The sequence below is a fragment of the Dromiciops gliroides genome, chromosome 2 (genome assembly GCF_019393635.1).
Source record: "Dromiciops gliroides isolate mDroGli1 chromosome 2, mDroGli1.pri, whole genome shotgun sequence".
NCBI classification, from domain to species: Eukaryota; Metazoa; Chordata; class Mammalia; order Microbiotheria; family Microbiotheriidae; genus Dromiciops; species Dromiciops gliroides.
In genome coordinates this window covers 84,630,153-84,652,198 of record NC_057862.1, presented here as the reverse complement: position 1 = coordinate 84,652,198, position 22,046 = coordinate 84,630,153, and the positions used below count along the sequence as shown (strand labels likewise).

At 38.1% G+C, this 22,046-nt stretch overlaps 1 pseudogene; it reads left to right on the top strand.

Moving 5' to 3' along the window:
• Window positions 1–940: 940 nt before the first annotated feature.
• Window positions 941–22,046, top strand: part of LOC122738323 — a 28,277-nt pseudogene continuing 7,171 nt past the window's right edge.

Genomic DNA, 22,046 nt, shown 5'->3' with positions numbered 1-22,046 from the left:
TTATACCAAATCCCTTGTTCTCACTAAAAAATGTCCATAAACTCTTGATCCCTCCTCTCCCCTTATCTGCTGGCCTCCAGAAGACAATGTGTGACAATACTCACCTCTATGAGAAATAAATATTACTAAAATCAATGTCTTGGGGAATTTATTGTTCTCCCTTTCTTTCTTTGTCCTTGTCAACCATACAGAACCAACCTCTAACTTGTGGATGGCTGCAGCTGAACAGAGAAGGCTAGAGACAGAAGAGTCAGGAATCAAAGAGAAGTTTTTTTGGTTTTTTGTTTTTTTAGAGTGAGGAAAAAGCCTTCCAAGCAAAGAGGAACTATAGAAAAGTGCCAGGGCCGTGCCCTAGTGGGTGGGTGGGGGCGGGGCAGAGGTAGTGTGGGGAGATCTCAATACTTACACTGGTGACTGCCCAGTGAGCTGTAGTCCTGACAATGAGGGAGCAGCAAGCATGTGACAAGGTTGATTCATTGCAGGATTTTCCAAGCTTGTCCAGTGGTTGTCCAGCTCAGAGAATACCTGGTGAATTATGGGACTAGCCCAGAGGGTGAGATCATCCAAAGGGTGATCATAAAGGATTGTTGTCTTGCCAAGCTCAGAGCACAGTTTGCTTATGGGGCCTTAGCTCTGGCAAACAGGGGGTCACCTTTCTTGCCCTCCCCTCCCTCCAAAGTCCAGTGCTCCTAGAAATTAAGCTTCATGTGGGTCCAGGATTCTTGGGTGGAGATAGATCCCTTTATTTAGATGGCTGAAGGATTTTACTGATGATATTTAGCCTGTGCCAAACCACACCTAGGTAGTATCAACTGACCTTAACCTCCCTCTAACCTATAAATGGTCAGGAACTGAACAGAACAGGCTAGAGACAAGTGAGTCAGAAATTAAAGTGAAGTTTTAGTTTTAGAGTCAGGGAAATTTATGCATGTCAGGACACATGTGCATGGTCCTGCCCCTAGTGGGGAGGCTTGAGGCAGTGTGGGGAATTCTCAATATTTATACTAGTGGCTTTTCAGTGAGTTGTACCCCTGACAATCAGGGGCAACGGCAACACTGTGACAAGTTTAATTCATTGCAAGACTTCTTGACTGGACCGTGGGTATTTTCTGAGCTTGTCCACTGCTTTTCTGAGCTCAGAGAACACCTGGTGCTGTTCAAAGCAATATAATTGTGCACTTTTGCCAGAGGGTGAGATTATTCAGAGGGTTTGTGCAGAGCATCGTTGTTTTGTCAAGTTCAGTGGCACAGCTTGCTTGCTGAGCCTTAGCTCTGCAAAATAGTGTCTCCCAGTATGTTGTCAGTGGAAACCATTGTGTTCCCATCAATTTGGGTGGGTTCTGCATTTTTTATGTCATTTTGACCAAGATTGTAGTGACCTTAGTCACCTATCCCCAGACTTCATTCCAATATAATATACCTCCAATCAAGTCAAGGAATTAGTTTTGATTGCTGTTAACCAATTAGATTTGATTGCTATGTAAAGGACCTACTACAGTTAGAAGAGTATATAAACTATTATCTTACCACCATTAGGGGTCTTTGTTCTGAGAGAGACAGCCATATACCATCCTTTTATTAATAATCTGCTGGCCTATTAATAAAATAATTAAATTACCCAGAAACTATATCTGATATTTTTAATCATCACATCAACCACCATCATCAATGCAGGGCGTGGCTTTTCTCATGCCCCATTCTCCAACACATTTGTTCAGAAAGATAAAGAGTAGATATACTCCCACTTTATTGGTGCTACTTCTGGCTTTTCCCTCTTCTGCCATCTTGCAATATTTATCTACCTTTGAAATTCTGTCTCCATTGCCCTATCCAAATATTGGTGGCTGCTTTTGATGTGTTCCCCACATCAAAACCTCTTTTCTTAAGGACCTCAGCATTGATTCACAGTTTTTTTTCCCTCTACCCTAACTCATGCCTTTGTATTTGGGACTTCTATAGAAATAATATTCCTCTCAAAAATCTGACCTCTAAGAGGAGGATTCTGGGAAGATAGCAGAGTAGATCAGATTTGGATCTCCAAATTTCCTAAAACAAAAAAAGACAGGACATTGCCTCAGAACAGCAGAAACAAACATAGCAGATGTCTTCATAAGACAATTTAAGAAGACCCCAGACTTCCAGTGCCAAGATGGTGAAATGAGGAAGGAACCCTGTGAAGTCCTGACAAATTTCCCTTCCAAACAACTAGAAAAACACCTCAGAATTGGGAAAGGATCAGGGAAGCTGTTTACCAGTCAATTAAAAACAAAGGTCTGTCTTATTGGGGTGCTAGGGAAGAGCAGCAGCAGCAGCCAGCATCACAGCAGGGGACCTGTAGTAGGACCCTGGGCTTGGAGCTATTCATGGATGAATCCTCGCCTTCCTGTAAACTAGCATTCCCCAAGGCAGGTGAGCAGTCTGGGCAGCATGGTGGAGTCCCACCCAGAGGCTGGCCAACAGTGAGGTCCTGCCCCTGGGGCCTACCAGAAGAGAGCCTCTGTTTACATAGCAACCCAGAAGTAGGTCCTCCAATCCTTAGGCAGCTCTGCAACAAGATAACTTCTCCAGTGCCTGCTAGCAAAGAGGCCCTATTTCCATAACAACTTAGCAGCAGGACACCACCCCTGGGGCAGACAAGCAACAAGATCCCCCTCCTCCTGGGCCAGTCACCAGAAAGACTCTGTTACTATAGCAACCTAGAATCAAGTCCCCAACCCAGGTTCATACTAGCAGCTAAACCTCATAACCAGAGTAGGCCAACAGGGAGCACATACCCCCCCAGTACAAGCCAAAAGGGAAACCTGTCCTACAGAGAAAGCAAGCAGCTAAGCCCTGAAGTCCAGTAAAATCCAGCAATATGACCCAGAGCCCGAGCATACTAACTTGGGGCATTGCAGAACTAGAGCCCAACAGTCAAATAAAAACACCAAGTCACAAAAAGAAAAAAGGCAGAAAAAAAAGAGTAAAAAATGGGGGGTGGGGGAAGCTTGACCAAAGGAAGTTACTATAGTGATTGGGAGGATCAAGGCATAAACTTAGAAGAAGACAATAATATAAAGATGGTTACATCTAAAGCTTCAAAGAAAAAAGGGAATTTGGTCTCAGGCCAAAAAGTAATTCCTGATAGAGCTCCAAAAGGATTTCTAAAGGGAAATTAAAGAAGTAGAAGGAAAACAGGGAAAAGAAATGAGAATAATGCAAGAGAACCATAACTAAAGAGTCAATAGCATGGTAAATGTATATAAAAATTTACCATGGAAAATAACTTCTTTACAAAAAAAGAATTAGACAAGTGGAAAGGGAAATACAAAAATAATTCCTTCAAAATTTGAATACAACAGGTAGAAACTAATGATTTTATGACACATCAAGATATGGTAAAATAAAAAATAGAAGAAAATGTGAAATTTCTCATTAGAAAAACAACTGACCTTGAAAATAGATCTAGCAAAGAAGATGGAATTATTGAATTACCTAAAAGTCATGATCCAAAAAAAAAAAAAAGCCTGAACAATATCTTTCAAGAAATTATCAAAGAAAACTGTCCTGACATATTGGAACCAGAGAGCAAAATAGAAATTGAAACAATCCACTCATCACTGCATTAAAGAAATCCCAAATGAAAATTCCCAGAAACCTCCTAGCCAAATTCCAGGGCTCACAAATCAAGGAGAAAGTATTAGAAGCAACCAAAAACATTAAATTCAAGTATTTGTAGAGCTACAGTCAAGATTACACAGGATTTGGCAGTTTCCACATTAAAAATCAGAGTTTGGAATACAATATGCCTGAAGGCAAAGGAGTAATGTTTACAACCAAGGATCACCCATCTATCCAGCAAAAATGAATATAATCTTTGGGGGGGGGGGATGGATATTTAATGAAATAGAGAACTTTCAAGCATTTTTTTTAACTAAAAGACAAGAGCTGAATAGAAAATTTGACCTCCAAATACAAGACTCAAGGGAAACATAAAAAGGTAAAAAAGAAGAAAAAGCATAAATTCAGTAAGGCTAAACATTTCATATTTGTATATGGCAAGGTGATATTTGTAAATCTTAACAATATAATTACTTATAAGAGTTTCTATATGGAGAAAAACTTGTCAATAATTAAAAAAGAAACAAGGAAAATCTGGGGAGAATTTGGAGCAAAAAACTTGTTGATAGTTGAAAAAGAAACAAAGGAAAGCAGGGGAGAAAGTGGAGAAAACACTTGTTGATAACTGAAAACAGTTTATGTGGAGTTTGTGTCATTTGAAATTATACAAAATGAGAAAAATGGACATGTTATACATAATTGCTCATGTATAACCTATATCTGATTGCTTACCACATTAGAGAAAGGGAAGGAAAGGGAGGGACAGAATTTGGAGATCTCAGAAAGAACTCTACCTCCAGGGATGGAGGTTTGATCTGACTGCAGTGCAAACACCTCCAGACTGACTGCAATATCAACAAATAACAATCTCTGGAGGCAGCTGGGTTGAGAGGCAGCCTTGGCTTTAGAAACTTTCATCTCACAGTGTAGGGGACTGAAGTTTGAATAGGAAAAGATTGAAAGACCTTCCACTGTCAAGGGATGCCAAGTCGAGCTGTAATGAACAGATGTGTCCCAGTCTATGACTGCAGGGAGAAGGAGCTATTAGACACTTGGTGACTGGAGTAGTGAGGGACAGGGACACAGTAGACTGTGGGCACTTGCAGGAGAACAGAGTGCCTGGTTTCAGTAACAGGGCAGAGAGGACAAGTGTTATTTGCCACCACCAGAGGGAGCAGATGGAGCAAGATAATTTGCTGGATGGTGTGGCTGGGTGCCCAGCTGTGGCTTAGGAGAGCCTAAGGTTGGGGCCTGAGATAGACCTCCAAAAAAACCTGCTAAAAGCAAAATTATAAAATAAATAAAATGAGCAAGCAAAGGAGAAAGAACCAAAGCATTGATAGTTACTGTGGGGATTGAGATCTGGGTTCATATTCAGAGGAAATTAATGGAGCTTTAAAAGATACTCTTTTTTTGATGATAAATGTCAAATGGTCCAAAGCACAAAAAGACTTCTTGGAAGAATTTAGAAAGTACTTTAAAAAACAAATAAGAGAGATTGAGGAAAAAATTGGGAGGGGGAGGAGAACAATCCAAGAAAATTATGAAAAGAAAGTGAACCAACTTGAAATAAAGAACCAAAAACTTAAGGAAGAAAATAATTTCTTGTAAACTTGAATTTGGCAAGGGGAAGATAATGACATTTTGAGACAATAAGAAATCAAAAAATAAAACCAAAAGAATGAAAAACTAGAAGAGAAAAGGAAACATCTCATCAGAAAACAACAATTAATCTGGAGAACAGATTGAAGAGGAATAATATAAGAATAATAGGAACACCTGAAAATTATGATTAAAAAAAATATCTTGATAGAAAGGAAAATTGTCCTGAGTTCTAGAATAAGAAGGAAAAGCAAATATATATATATATATATATATATACATACATACATACATATACATATATATATGTGTGTGTGTGTATATATATATATATATATATAAACACCAGTCACCAACTGAAAGAGATCCCAGGAGAAAAACCTAAAGGAATATCATAGCTAAATTTCAAAGCTCTGAGGTTTAGGAGAAAATATTGGAAGCAACAAGAAAAAAAGCAATTTAAATATCATGGAGCTACAATAAGGATTACACATGACCCAGTAGCTACTACATTGAAAGACCATAGGTCTTGAAATGCTATATTCCACAGAGCAAAAGAGCTAGGGTTACCACCAAGGGTAATTAACCCAGAAAAGTTAAGTACATCAAGAATGAAAAAAAAATTGGAAATTCAACAAATTGAAAAACTTTCAGGTTTTTGTGACCAAAAAACAAAACAGAACAAAATAAAAAAATACCCCAAACAAGCAAAAATTCAACATATAACATCCAGGAGACATATGCTAAACATTAAAGACCAATCATAAAGGACTCAATAAAGACAAAGTTTTTACTTCTTATATGTGAAAATATTAGCAGTTATTTTATAACTATGATTATTACTTGGGATAGTTTGATAGAAAAGCTTTGGCTGACCTGAGTGTGATGGGGTGATTCTTAAAAAAAACAAAAAACAAAAAACTTTGTAGAGAGAGATATAAAGGAATACATACCTCAGACAAACGAGTCACAAAAGGAATATATATAAATATATATATATATATATATAGAGAGAGAGAGAGAGAGAGAGAGATCCATGTATATGTATGTGTGTGTGTGTGTGTGTATCCATGCTTAATTGCTGCCTTTTTTTTTTTGGTGGGGGAAAAGGAGTTTTGAAAATAATAAAGCAAAAAGTATACAACAGAGAACAGAAGAAAACCAACAAGGAAGCAAAGAAAAACTAGGCAGATTTGAAAACGTGTAATATTTATTATATCAGTTTTCTTGAAATGGAAATTTATTGTTTTATATTGAATCTTTTCCTTTGTTCTGGTGTATACATAACAGCGTGGTTTTTTTCTCATTTTGTATTTAAGCTTAAAATTTTTTTAATTGACCCAAAATATTTAAATTAAATTAAAAACAAAAAAGGAATTAAAAAAACTTTTGAAATGATTTTTTTGAAATCTTGTATCCTCATATCAAATGCCCATAGAAGTGCCTCCTCTAGGCTCACCCAATGGACATATATCACCCTGCCCCCAAACACTTAATAAACTGCCATCACTCTGAATGGCTTCTAGGATAAGGTAAAAATATCTTTATTTATCTTTAAAAGACATTCATAAAGACCACTATCCTATTTCTCCAGGCACACTGGATTTCCTCCCTTTCCCTTGCACTTCTATCCAGTCCAACCACTTTTCTGTGCTTCTCATTAAATTGCTGCCATTTCCCATTCTTTGAATTATCCATCTGCCATGCCTGGAAATAACTACCTCTTTTGTTCTACTTCACAGAAACCCTTTCTTCCTCTAAGGGGTAGCCTAAGGACTACCTTCTACAACAACTCCCCATGGTCTCCCCAACTATTAGGGCCTTTTTGGTTGTTTTTGTTCAGTCATCTTCAGTCATGTCTGAATCTTTCTGAGCCCATTGGAGATTTTCTTGGCAGAGATACTAGAGTGGTTTGCCATTTCCTTCTCCAGCTCATTTTATAGATAAGAAAACCAAGGCCAACAATGACTTGCTTAGGGTCACCCAGTTAGTAAGTGGCTGAGGTCACATTTGAACTCAGGATGATAAGTCTTCAAGACTCCAGGCCTGACACTATGTACTAAGACTCCACCTACCTGCCCATTAGGGCCTACCATCCCTGACTAATTTCACTTATTTTATTTAATCACTTTATATTTTTACTGTAAATATGTATACATGTATCTGTTTCTCTAAAGCTTATAATTTATTGGCAACCACTCATTAGCTATTCTGTCTAAAATATCTAATGAGTGGTCGCCAATAAATTATAAGCTTTAGCAAGAGTTAGACTTTTAAGCATTTATTAAGAAGAATAAGAATTTGGCGAAAAGAAAGAGAAAGGCTTAGATTCCTCTATCTATTAAAGGGAGAGAGCATTCCTAGCTCCGCTCTCCACCAGAGTTCACAGGAAAGAGAGCAAGTCAGAGTGTCAGGCTCCCCCTTCTTCCTCCCACACGCAAACGTCACTTCCTGACGCCAAAGAAAAGGTGCACAGTCTTGCCCTCATAGGCTTTCACCTCATGGTGGAGCTTTGCTACAGTAAGTCTCCAGCAGGTGGCATCATTCCAATCACTACAGTCCCACTTTTGTTTCTTCAAGAAACAGGGTGTTTCCTTGATGAAACAGTCAAAAATAACAGAATATAATATTCTATGCTAACTAACAATATGTTAATAACAATATAGAAAAGGGAGAGAGGAAAGTTTTGTCCAGAGGGGTGGTTTTTTGTCCTCATGAACTGACATTTTGACATTGGTCTTGCAAAGGGAGGGCCTCTGCAGAGAGTACATGTAACAGATGGCATATATTATAACAGAAAGAGAAAATTAAAAAACAACAACAACAACAAAACAAAACTGTTCATTTAAAGTCTCTGAGTTCTCTTATCTTCTTGAAGTAGTAAGATGTCATCAGGAGGAAGCTGGATTCTGGTCTGGAAAACTGGGCTCTGGATTCTGGACTCCGATCTGGAAAACTAGATTCTGGACTCTGGTCTGGAAAGCTGGATTCTCTTCTTTAACTGTTTGAATTGCTGGATTTTTACTAAACCTTAGCATAGCATTGTCAATGATCAAATTAATAAATTTCATTACATTCCCTCCTTCATATAATAGAGGGTTGAGGTAGTTATGCAATCTATAACATTTCTTACCACCATGTGTCTGGATCAAAGCCATATTTAGTATGTGTTCATGACACCTGAAAAATGGTATGGAAAGATTATGATACCATATCTCATGGTTTCAAGACAGCTAGTGATTGTGCTAGGTCACAGGTGATTAGATTGAGTGAGACAAAAAGAAAACAAGTTTAGTTAAATCAGGTTATATTAGGAGGGAGAGAGGACAAAACTGGACTGTGTCTAGCAATTGTGTTCTACTTAGTCGCCATCATAAGGAAACCATGGACTTATGTATACCTGTCTCTCCAGGGCCTGCATTTAGTCTCTGAAATGATAAGTTTCCATACTTCCTAAATCTCATATTAATTTCACCAAAGACAGTATGATGGTAAAAATGCGTGCTATGCTGCATAACTTTTAAAGAGTTCGATGAAATAATCAGTTGAGAGAAAAAAAAATAACAAAAACAAACAACTCAGAATATGGGAGCACAATACTCCAAGAATTAACATTGTATTATGAAATTAAAACCATCTTGCAATGTTTCAAAATTAGATAGATGAATGAATGGAAGAAAATACACATGGAACAATAAAAGACAATGAAATTCAAACTAGGGAAATCTAAATTAATATGAACTTAACATTAATAAGAGTATTACAAAATATAAACTTGATCACATGACTATAAAAAGCTTTTACAAATATTCTCTTTTTTTAAAGCTAAATATAAAACACAATCTCAAAAGTATGAAAAACTATGAAAATAAACTCATACCATTAATTTCAAAATGTAGATGTAATAGCATAGAAATCCTATGTAATCTCTGAACTGATACTATTACTCTGAGTGAATTCAGAACACTTGATTCTGATATCTAAAATCCCCAATACTCATATCAATACCTTGCTGCTTACTTCTACATTTCTGTAAAATATGTACCCTTCCATGGCAAAAGAAGCAGAGTCTTGAACCATGATGATGATTGTCATTTTTATTCAGCTTAAGTTTTTCTTCTTTAAGCCCTCTATATTGTCTGTCAGTCCTTTCATAATACAAATGCTTTAGAAGGTTACTAATTAAAGACAAAAGCAGATTAGCAAAATTATGAACAAAACGAGCATATCTGGAATTTAAAGGGTTTTCGAAGGTTGTCTCAGAATCACAGTTCAGCTGGGGTAGGACTGAAAATGCAGGTAGAGAAAGCTGTGCATGTGCATTAGATCTCTGGACTTCCCTGGCAGGGGAATCAAGGGGCTTGGCCAAGGGAGGGGTAGAAGGTGGGGTCTGGAGAGGAGGGGAGGGACCAGGACAATTTGAATCAGACTTGATTTTGAACTCAGACCTGGTTTCCCCTTCCCCCACTGCTAGGGGATTAAAAGCTTCTAGAGTTTGGGTCATTGTCTCCAGGCATGCAAAATCAGAGCAACAATTAGTGTTAGAACTTGGAAAAGCTGCAGGAATAACAGGTTTCTCTGAAAAAGCATGGTTGGGAGAGAGGGGGATATTTATATTCCCTTGTGTGAGCACCTTGCTGGCTCTTCTAACAAAAATAAAAATAAAGATAGAAAATCCACAAAAACAAAGCATTAACATGGTCTTATCTCCCATTTATCTGGTTAAACAGAATAAACTCAAAAATAGGGTAATTAGGGAGTTTAAAAGGTCCATTTGAAAATTTAAAGGTACTTAGCAGTTTAAAGGGACAGGGTAGGGGAAATTTCTTGCCCAACCAGAAGATCAGAAGATGGAGGTTTCAACTTTCCTCTTTGTGGTCAGCCATTTGTCAAACCTAAAATTTTAGCTATTCTGTCTAAAATATCTAATAAGTGGTTACCAATAAATTATAAACTTTAGCAAGAGTTAGACTTTTAAACATGTATTAAGGAGAAAAAGAATTTGGTGAAGAGAATAAGAAAGGCCTAGATTCCTATCTATTAAAGGGAGAGAGCATTCCTAGCTCCACTCTCCACCAGAGTCCACAGGAAAGAGAGCAAGTCAGAGCACTAGACTCCCCCTTCTTCCTCCCACAAGCAAACATCACTTCCTGATGCCAAAGAAAAGACGCATGGTCTTGCCCTCAGAGAACTTCACCTCATGGCGGAGCTTTTCTACAGTAAGTCTCCAGCAGGTGGCATCATTCCAATTGTTACACTATGTACTCTGACTCCACCTAACTGCCCGTTAGGGCCTACCATCCCTGACTAATTTCACTTATTTTATTTATTCACTTTATATTTGTACTCTAAATACTTATACATGTACCTGTTTCTCCCATGAGAATTCAAACTCTGTGAGATCAGGGGTCATTGAATTCTTTGTATTTGTGATCCCAGTGCCCAACAGTATGCCCAGCACAAAACATGTACTTAATAAATACCTATTGATTAATCAATCAATCAATTAAGATTTTAGGAATGGAGATCCTATCAGCAATCTGTGATACTTTTCTGTGTAAATTTCAGTCTGTGAAATCAACCCAAAAAGCAAAATAAATGTTTCTACCACAACTGCTACATACAAGTATTTGATGTTTTTCATGGACACTTACTCGGCACTCTGGGTATGAAGTCAGAGAAAATGGATTCAGATTTCACTTCTGTCATTTATTCCATTCTGAGCTGATCAGCTCAAGAAATGGAAGCAACTTGAAGCAAAGGTGAAGTGCCTCCCATTCACGTGAAAGGAATGTGCTTGAGCACATGACTCACAAGCTGGAGGAACAGTAAGGGACTAAACTATGACCCAGAGTAACAAAACCTGGTTTCTATCCTATGCTGATCCCACTTATTAGGACAGTGTGGTGCAGGGAGTTGCCTCTCCAACAACACAAAGTATGTTTTGTTTTGCTTTTTCCCATTCTGGGAAGAATCCAAACCCTTAGGCTAGAAGTCTTTGTAGATGCCTAGGGTGAAAAATGATACTCATCAGAATTCAAAATTTGACCTTCCACTAACTCCAAGTACATTCCCTGTCATCCTGGGTGAGGGAAGTTCAAATCCTTAAAGCAGAATTATTAAGTCTGGATGCCAGCATAAATCCTGAGTGGAAAGTGGGAGTCTACCTTGATTATTCATTGAGTTTTCTGTACTCTTTCTGTGGAGTGAAAGACTGTCTTGTATCCAACAGGCAGTGTGAACTTGAGAGCTCACCTAAGAGATTTGTTCCTTTCATGCACATCTGTGTAGATGAAGATATGAGCTATATGTTGAGGTACCTACCCCACCTGGCGGCAGGAGTCAAAAAAACAGGACTTCTGAGAATTCTTCCAATATTGAACCTGTTCAATGTGAAACATGAGATTTGGGTGTCACAAACACAGGCTACATGTGTTTGTGACAAGGTCATTCATGAATTTGTTTAATAAATGTTTGTCCAATTCCATTGGTTCTCCTCCTTTGTCTCTTTTAATTATTCGAAAACCTTCATAAGCTTTCTTCATACCAGCCCTTTTAGTTCTGCTTTCATTCTTCTCAGTGAGATTGTGGATGCTCAGCAATAATACCTATTTCTTTTTGGCAGATCAATCCAAATCTACATCTCTAGGGGACCTGTCAGGCATATCTCCAATATCTCAAGGCATTTCAACTAGTATATATCATCATAACTGCATACTCTATGTGCCCTGAAACCAAACTCACCTCATAAATGATAGTTTAATTGGTCCTATACTCTTTTTTTTCTTTTTTTTAGTCATGAAAACAACTCTCCATTAGCTAGGTTGTGAGAGAAAACAGATAAAAACAAAACTTCAGATTAAGGAATTGTCCCAAAAATGTGTTTCAGTCTGTTTTCAGATACCATCAGTTCTTTCTCTGTAGATGGATTACAATTTTCATAAGTTCATCAGAGTTATATTGGATCATTGCCTTGCTGAAAATAACTACGTGCTTCCCAGTAGATCATCTTACACTAATGCTGTTATTTTGTATACAGTACATTTCTCTCTGCTTCAGTTCATGTGGGTCTTTCCAGGTTTTTCTGATAGTATCCTGTTCATCATAACTTTTATATAGTACCTTGAACTTGACAAAGAATTTTCTTCACAATAGCGCAGTAGAGTAGGTACCATACGTTTTGACATTGTAGTCAATCATCGTAACTATTTCCCTCCATCCTGTTCCCTTCCAATGATATTTACTATATTTTCTATCTTATTTTGCCCTATTCCTCCTCAAAAGTGTTTTGCTACTGACTGCCCCCTCCCCTACTCTACCCTCCCTTCATTCACCCTTCCCTCCTTATCCTCTTCCCCTCCTACTTTCCTGTATGGTTAAATAGACTACTCTTCCCAATTGGGTGTGTGTGTTATTCTCTCCTTGAGCCCACCCTGATGAGGTTAAGGTCTTTGAGCTAATTCTGTTTTCTAAATTTTTCTTCCTCCCTCCCTCCTCAACTCTCCCTAGGAAATCAAGCAATTCAATATATGTCATACATGTGCTGTTATGCAGAACATCTTCACCTTCCTTGAAAGTGTTTTGCTTTTTACATCTCCCTCCCCCAAACTTCCCTTCCCTCCTTCCCCACTTCTCCCTCCACCCCATCTCCTTCCCCTCTCACTTTTCCTCAGGGCAAGAATATATTACTATACACACTTGAGTATGTATGTTATTCCCTCTTTGAGCCAATTCTGATGATAGTAAAGTTCACTCACTCCCCCACTCCTTCCCCCACTTCCCCTCCCCTCCGTAAGCTTTTTTCTTGTTTCCTTCATGTGAGCTACCTCTCCCCAGTTCACCTCTCCCTTTCCCCTTCCCCCAGTCTATTCCTCCTACCCCTCAACTCTATTTTAAAGATGTCATCATAGGTTAGCTAGGTGGCACAGTGGATAAAGCACCAGCCCTGGGCCCAGGAGGCCCAGGGCCCAAATCCAGCCACAGACATAAGACAACCCAACCTATTTGCTCCACAAAGAACAAGGATACACAAAAAATAAATGCTTTACAAATACCATGCCTTCATATTCAGTTCAGACCTGTATTCTCTGTGTATTCCTTACTGAAAAAGTTCTTATGAGTTGGAAGTATTATTTTCTCATGTATGACTGTAAACAGTCTAACCTTTTAATGTCCCTTGTGATTTCTTTTCCCTGTTTACCTTTTCATGATTCTCCAGGGTCTTGGATTTGAAAGTCAAATTTTCTATTCAGTTCAGGTCTTTTCATCGCAAATGCCTGAAAGTCCTCTTTTTCATTGAAATCCCATTTTTTTCCTCTGAAAGATTATAAACAGTTTTGCTGGGTATGTGATTTTTGGCTGTAGTCCCAGTTCATTTGCCCTCTGGAATATCATATTTCATACCCTCTAGTCCTTTAATGTAGATGCTGCTAAATCTTGCTTTATCCTTATTGGAGCTCCACAGTATTTGAATTTCTTTTTTCTAGCTGCTTGCAATATTTTCTCCTTGACCTGGGAATTCTGGAATTTGGCTATAATATTCCTGGAGGTTTTCCTTTTGGGATATTTTTCAGGAGGTGATAGGTGGATTCTTTCAACTTCTACCTTAGCCTTGGCTTCCAGAATATCAGCTCTTCTCAGCAATACAATGATCCAAGACAATGCCAAAAGACTCAAGATGGAAAATGCTCGCCATATCCAGAAAAAGAACTAGGGAGAAAAAAAAAAAAGAACTGGGGAGTCTGAATGCAGATCAAAGCGTGCTTTTTGTTGCTGTTGTTTTGTTTCTTCTTGCTTGTGTTTTTTTCCTTTTTTCCCCCTGATTTTTCTCTCACAACTTGAGTTATGTGAAAACATGTTTAACATTATTGTAAAATATATATATAAACATATGTATATATATGTATATGTATATGTTATATGTATATGTATATATATATATATATATATATATATATATATATATATATATATATATATATATATACTATATCAGATTGCTTATGGCCTCAAGAGGGGGGAAGGAAGAGAAAGAGGGAGAAAAATTTGGCATTCAAGAAGAAAAATGAATGTTGAGAACTATATATGTAATTAGGAAAAATTAAGTACTATTAAAAATAAAATTAAATAAGCAAATGGATTAATTTTTATCAGAGAATCCTCAGTTACCTTTTCCCAAACTGACTTCCAGCTCATTTATTTCTAGTTTCTATTTCTAGTTTCTATTTTCCCTACTGTCCACTCCCTATGGATTATGCTTTATCAGTTGATTTGTTTTTTTCTTTGGCTATATAGCACTGTACTTTATCCCCTTCAGCCTTATCCATGATCTTAGTCTGAACTTGGGCTCCTGAGAACAAAGGGACATTTGCTATAAAAAAGACTTCTCCTTTTGGAGGAATGAAAATTATATACAGAAATTTTGAAATAGATGAACTCTGTCCCTTCTCCTTAAAACTTCAGTTATACAGTTCATACAGTTGGAAAGGAACTTAAAAATAATCTCATCACACCCTTCATTTTACCTACAAAGAAGCTGAGGCCCAGGAAGGAAGTGACTCATACGAGGTAAAATGGCTAGTAAGTGGTAGAACCAACACTGGAATCTCCATCCTTTGACTTCTAAGCCCCTCCCTACAATGTTCATTTTAGGCTTACCTATCCCTTTCCTAACTCCCTCAAATTTACATGGTGACAAATAAGCTGTCTCCTTTCCTACTTTTTCATTCTGAATCACACTTGAGTTCCAATTCAGTTTCTTTTTTTTTTTTTAAATTTGGGATGTAATTCATCCCTATCCATAAAGTGATAAATTTAAAAAGCAACATATCTTGCAGAAACAGCTTGTGGATGACAAAAGTTGGACTCCAGATAACTAAATTTTGTCATCTAATGCATTATGATGGTTGTTGAAAGGAAAAAACTGATCTAAAAAGAAAAGCAACATAAGCCCAATCTCCACAGCACTGATAAATTCAGAGCCTCCTTAATTCAGTGGCTGGCCATAATATTGGGGTTCAGAAAATAATAAGGGACCTCTAGGTCCAAAGTTTCCTCCCTTCCAAACTGCCTTTTCTAGTTATTTCTCCCAGGCCAAAAAGGAGATTAAACAGCCACTCTCTGAAGCTCACCAGCAGGAAAACGAGTTCCCAACCTCAGTGTTCTCCTTTTCTACCTATTCTCTCCCTCCCCCAAAAGGAAGGTTCTTCACATTGCTTGGCCAAGATTGGTCCCCCTGGTGATGACAGTAGTATATTTCACTCAGGGCAGGCCAGGTGTGGCCTATATCTAATTATCTCAAGTAGGTACTTAGTTGGTTTCTCAAACAATACTAGATCAATCAGGTGGGACCCCTGGGTGTCTGCCAAATTCCATTATTTTATCACAACAGAGAATCTAGGTTTCAATAATAGCTAGAAGATTTTAGGAGAGAGGAAAAGATTTTGGACAAAGGAAAGTTTATTTATGAAACAGGGCATGGTGGAAGGGGTGGGTGGCATTTGGTTGGAATATAGGGTGAGAGGGTGGATAGGTATGAGAATAGGAAATTAAGTGGTAGGGGATGGGAAGTAAGATTTGGATGATGATCTACAAGGGTTCAGAATTACTAACATGTGAGAATGTTTATCACTGAGTGGAGGACACCACTCCTCAGAGGAGGCTGAAGGTGGGGTTGAAGACAAGCAGAACATGAGATAGAAGGCCAGATAGTCAAGAGGTGCTCTATCCACTGCGCCATCTAGCTGCCCTGATACTCTTCTTTTTAATGGAGGGTCTCCCCACCACTAATGGAAGATGAGACCAGAAATAGAATATAGAAGCTGCCTTGTGCTGGCACAGATGAAAAGCATACCCTTAGCCTCTAGCAGTCCTCCATCAAGGGATATGTTTTAAACAGAAAGAGTAATCAAAGCCTAAAGACATAGCTCTCTCTCTGTCTCTATATGTGTGCATGTGTGCTTCTCTCTCTACCCTACTTTTTCTTTCCTTTTTTCCTTCATGAGAAGGGAAGTTTGCAAACTACATCCAGTTGGGTCCAGGAAAGGTAATCCATTGCCATCTTATTTTCAGAAGTAAATATGAGTGTCATTTATTTAAAGTTATTGTTAAGGAGGCTCTTTTCATCAGAGAGGAGGCATTTTATAATGTATTTGAAGGTTTGTATTGAGAAAGGATTTTTTCCTGATAGGTAAAGTGATTCATAGTACCCAATCAACAGCCCTTTCTCTTAAGTAACATTGCACATTTTTAATTGTGTTCAATTAGCCAGTTGTATCATCTAAGAAGACACCTCTGTGGACAGAGTAATGGTCCTGAAACAGGAACAGTGTTGTCCCGCCTCATTTATAACTTTTGGCAGAATGATGTGGACATAGAATTTATTAAAAATTGCCTCCTTCTTAGATAGTTATTACATGTTGAACAGATTTGATGAAAAACTAGAAGAGCATCTCCTTAGAAATCCACGATCTCTAGTTCTTAATGGCAGAGAGCTGTTGGAGAACATCAGATAGACCTTGTTGATAGCATGAGGGCAGGGATCCTGGCTGATTTATGTGTGCAGGGTTCATCAAGAGAGCCTGGTCACCTTGATGAGGTTTAAAGAATAATACCCTAGTTTTGAATATTGATTAGGGGCAAAAACCAACCAAATAAATAAATGACTATGAAAGGTAGAGTTAAATTCCCAGTAGAGTCCTTAAGATTCAGTTCTATTAAGGGTGGATCCAAGATGATGAGGAAAGGCAGTGATTTGCCTGTGCTCTCCCCAAGACCCCTCCAAATACCTTCAAATAATAGGATAAGACAATTAATGGAGCAGGAGAACCCACAAAAAGACAGGTTGAAATAATTTTCTGGCCAAAGACAACTTAGAACATTGTCAGGAAAAGTCTGTCATACCAGGGTGAGAGTGGAGCACAGCCCAGCAGAGCCACAGACCCAGAACAGACCCAGCCACAGCCACAGCAAACCAGGAGCAGGCCTTGTGAGCCTTGGAATCAACTACAGTAATAACTACTTCTGGAATTCAGCCCAAATACTGTAGGGGGGTTGAACAATTGACCAGAAGGAGATTACATGGATCTCTTTTCTAGCACTGAGGCAGGACTCTGTTGTTTTGCCTATATTCAGATCCAAGTCACATTCTTGGGTGGTGGTCCCAAGTGAGAGAGGAGCACAAGCACACAGGAGCTCATAGCCACAATGGAGCAGGACTCTGTTCACAGGTCCAGGGCAGAAAATCAGGCCTGTGGTTGATTGTAGACCAGGAAACAGGCCTGGAGAGTAGTAAACATAACTCATTAAATCATACAAACTTGGAAGAACTAAAAATTTACAGAATCCTAGAAGTCTCTCTGAAAACAGCTACACAAACACCCTGAAGCTTGGGACAGTACACCCTCCACCCTGGAAGCAGTGTCCCACTTTAACAAAGAGTTAAAAGTCAAGAAATAAGCTTGGAAAATGACCAAACAGAAAAAATACTGATCCTAAAAAGTTTCTATGTTAACAAGGAAGATCAAAACACATCCTCAGAAGAAGATAACAAAGTCAAAGTTACTATGTCCAAAGCTTCTAAGAAAAATATGAATAGGCCTCAGGCCCTAGAAGTGCTCAAAAATGACTTTGAAAAAAAAGTAAGAGAGGTAGAGGAAATAATGGAAAGAGAAATGAGAGTGATGTAAGAAAATTATGAAAAAAAGGCAACAGTTGGGTAAAGGAGACATAAAAAGAGAGCAGCTGGTGGTGCAGTGGATAGAGCACTGGTCCTGGATTCAGAGGACCTGAGTTCAAATCCAGCCTCAGACACTTGACACTTACTAGCTGTGTGACCCTGGGCAAGTAACTTAACCCTCAATGCCCTGAAAAAAAAGAGAGCGAGAGAGAGAGATGCAAAAAAAAAAATACTGAAGAAAATGACACCTTAAAAAACAGACTAGGCCAAATTGTAAAAGACGTACCAAAGCCAATGAGGAAAAAAATGCCTTGAAAAGCCAAATTGGCAAAATGGAGAAGGAAGTACAAAAGCTCTCTGAAGAAAATAATTACTTAAAAGTTAGGATTGAGCAAATGGAAGCTAATGACTTTATAAGAAATCAAGAAAGTAAAAAGTAAAACTGAAAGCATGAAAAAATACATGGCAATGTGAAATATCTTATTGGAAAAAACAACTGACCTGGAAAATAGATCCAGGAGAGATAATCTGAAAATTATTGGACTACCTAAAATCCATGATAAAAAAAAAAAAGCCTAGACATCATCTTCCATGAAACTGTAAGGGAGGAGGCTGCTAGGTTGTACAGTGGATAAAGCACAGGCCCTGGGCAGTGTGACCCTGGGCAAGTCACTTAACCCTCATTGCTCTGCCAAACAAACAAACAAACAAACAAACAAACAACAAATAAAATAAGTTGTCGGGGAAAATTGCCCTACTTTAGAACCAGAAGGTAAAATAGAAATTGAAAGAATCCACTGATCACCTCCTGAAAGAGTTCCTACAATGAAAACTCCCAGGAATATTATAGCCCAATTCCAGAGCTCCTGAATCAAGGAGAAAATATTGCATGCAGGAAAAAAGAAACAATTCAAGTAATGTGGAATCACAGTCAGGATAACACAATATCTAGCAGCTTCTACATTAAAGGATCAGAAAGCTTGGAATATGATATTCGAGAGGGCAAAGAAACTGGGATTACAATCAGGAATCACCTACCTGGCAAAACTGAGCATAGTCCTTCAGGGGGACAATGGGAACTTAATGAAAGAGAGGACTTTCAGGCATTCTTGATGAAAAGACCTGAGCTGAATAGAAAATTTGACTATCAAATACAAGACTCTCCTCATTGCCCCCCCCCAATTAAATAAATAAATAAATAAATTTTCAACTCAAATACAAGACTCGAGAGAAACATGAAAAGGTAAATAAGAAAAACAAATCATCAGGGATATAAAAAGGTTAAACTGTTTACCTTCCTATATGGGAAGATGATACTTGTAACTCATAAGAACTTTCTCAGTATTAGGACAGGTGGATGTAGTATATTTACACAGAGGTCACAGATATGAGTTGAATATGAAAGAATGATATATTTAAAAAATAAAATTAAGGGGTGAGAGAGGAATGGCCTGAGAGAAAGGGAAAGGGAGAGGTGTAATGGGGTAAAATATATAAAAGAAGCAAGAAAAAGCTTATACAATGGAGGGGAAAATGGGGGAGGTATTGGGGTGTGAATGAACTTTACTCTCATCAGAATTGGCTCAAAGAGGGAATAATATACACACTCAATTTCGTATAGTAATCTATCTTACCCTGCAGGAAAGTAGGAGGGGAAGGGGGTAAAAGGGAGGAGGCAATAGAAGGGAGGGAAGATTTGGAGAGGGGGAAGTCAGAAGCAAAACAACTTTGAAGATGGAAAGGGTGAAAGGAGATAGAGAATAGAGTAAATGACATGGGGAGGAAGTAGGATGGAGGGAAATTCAATTAGCAATAGTAACTATGAAAAAATTTTGAAGCAAGTTGGTCTGATAAAGGCATCATCTCTCAAGCACATAGAGAAATGAGTCAAATTTAGTACAATAAGAGCTATTCCCCAATTGATAAATGATCAAAAGATATGACTAGATTTCAGATGAAATCATCAAAGCTATCTATAGCCATATGAAAAAAATGTTCTAACTCACTATTGATTAGAAAGATGTAAGGCAAAACAATTCTGGGATATTATCTCATGCCTATTGAATTGGATAATAGGACAGCAGAGGAAAATGACAAATTTTGTAGGGTATATGGAGAAAATGAGACATTAATGCACCATTGATGCAGTTTTAAACTGATTAAAACAATCTGTAGAGAAATTTGGAACTATGGCCAAAGAGCTATAAAACCATGCATACTCTGATCTTGTAATACCATTATTATGTCAGTATCCAAAAAGAGATAAAAAACAAAAAGTTAAACGACTTATGTGTACAAAAAATATTTATGGCACCTCTTTTCTGGTTCAAAGAATTCAAAATTGAGGAGATGCCCATCAAGTGTGGAAATGGCTGAATAAATTGTGGGATGAGATTATGATGAAACATTACTGTGCTGTAAGCAATGATTATCAGAATGTTCTCAGAAAAACCTGGAAAGATTGACGTGAGCTGATGCAAAGTGATCTGTACTATATACAAAGTAACAGCAATATTGCTGTCTAAGCTCTTTTTTTTTTTTTTTGATCATTGTTTTCAGGTAGTCCAATAATTTTCAAATTCTCTCTCCTGGATCTACTTTCCAGGTCAGCTGTTTTTCCAAGTAGATATTTCACATTGCCCTCTATTTTTTCATTCATTTGGATTTGCTTTATTGTGTCTTGGTTTCTCATAAAGTCATTAGCTTCCATTTGTTCAATCCTAATTCTTAAGCAATTATTTTCTTCAGAGAGCCTTTGTACCTCCTTTTCCATTTGGTCAGTTTGGCTTTTCAAGCTGTTGACTTTCTCATTACTTCCCTGATGCACTCTCATTTCTCTTTCTATTTTTTCCTCTACCTCTCTTACTTTATCTTCAAAGTCCTTTTGCAGTGATTCTATGGCCTGAGATCAATTCACATTTTTCTTGGAAGTTTTGGATATAGGAGTCCTGACCTTGCTATCCTCTTCAGAGTGTGCACCTTGATCTTCCTTGTCACCAAAGAAACATTCTATGGTCTGTATGTTTTTCTTTCTGGTCATTTTGCCAGCCAATTTCTTGACTTTTAATTCCTTCTTAAAGTGGGGCACTGCTTCAAGAATGCACTGTCCCAAGCTTCAGGGGGTCCAAGGTAGTATGATTTAAGGAGAGATGTTTTCACCTTGCATAGAGCTCTGGGCCTGGACTTGGAAAGATCTAAATTCAAATCCAGTCTCAGACACTTAATAGCTGGGTCACACTGGGCAAGTCAATTAACCTCAGTTAATTGATTAGCCTCAGTTTTTTATGTAACATATGGAAACACACTCTGGAAGGAAATGAAAAATTATTCCAGTATCCTTGCCAAGACAAGTTGATGGGGTTATTATGAAGAGTCAGACAGAACTGAAAAACAATAAAAGAAAAAAAAACTATAAAGAAGGTTTTCTGAATCAATCAGAGAAATATATAGATTAGTGAACACAAATTAGTCTGGAAAATCTGAAAAACATATCCAGCCCCTTAGTGATTGAAGCTTGTTCCTTTGTAGGGATGCCTTCCCTTATCAAAGAACCTATCTACTTTTGAGAATTCCCCAAGGTTGAACCTGTTCAGTGTGTGCTATGAGTTTTAGGTGCTGGGACACAGGCTATTTATCCTTGTGACGTGGTCATGCAGAAATCAATTGCTAATAAATGTTTGTTAACTTCCCTTCTTTCTCCCTCCTGTGTTTCTGTTCATTCTTCTAGCTCCTTCCCAGGCCGGCCCTTCTACTTCCTTCTTACCCTCTAAATATTAGCCCCCTCTGTCTCAATGTGTGGTCTGCCTTCTGCTCTTCTCAGGGACCTTTTGAACACTCAGGGATACATCTCTCTTTTTTTTTTTTGTAAGCAATTGGGGTTAAGTGACTTGCCCAGGGTCACACAGCTAGTAAGTGTTAAGTGTCTGAGGCTGGATTTGAACTCAGGTCCTCCTGACCTCCAGGGCTGGTGCTCTATCCACTGCGCACCCTAGCTGTCCCAAATATCTCTTTTGGTAGATCACTTTCCAAATGGCATCTCAGGAGAATGGTCCAGCACTGTTCCAGTCCCATATCTCTGCTAATGGGACATTTCAATCTGAATATTCCACTGTCCCTGCACAGTGTGTCCACTTGCCAAATTCACCTTTAAAATTGATAATATGTTACA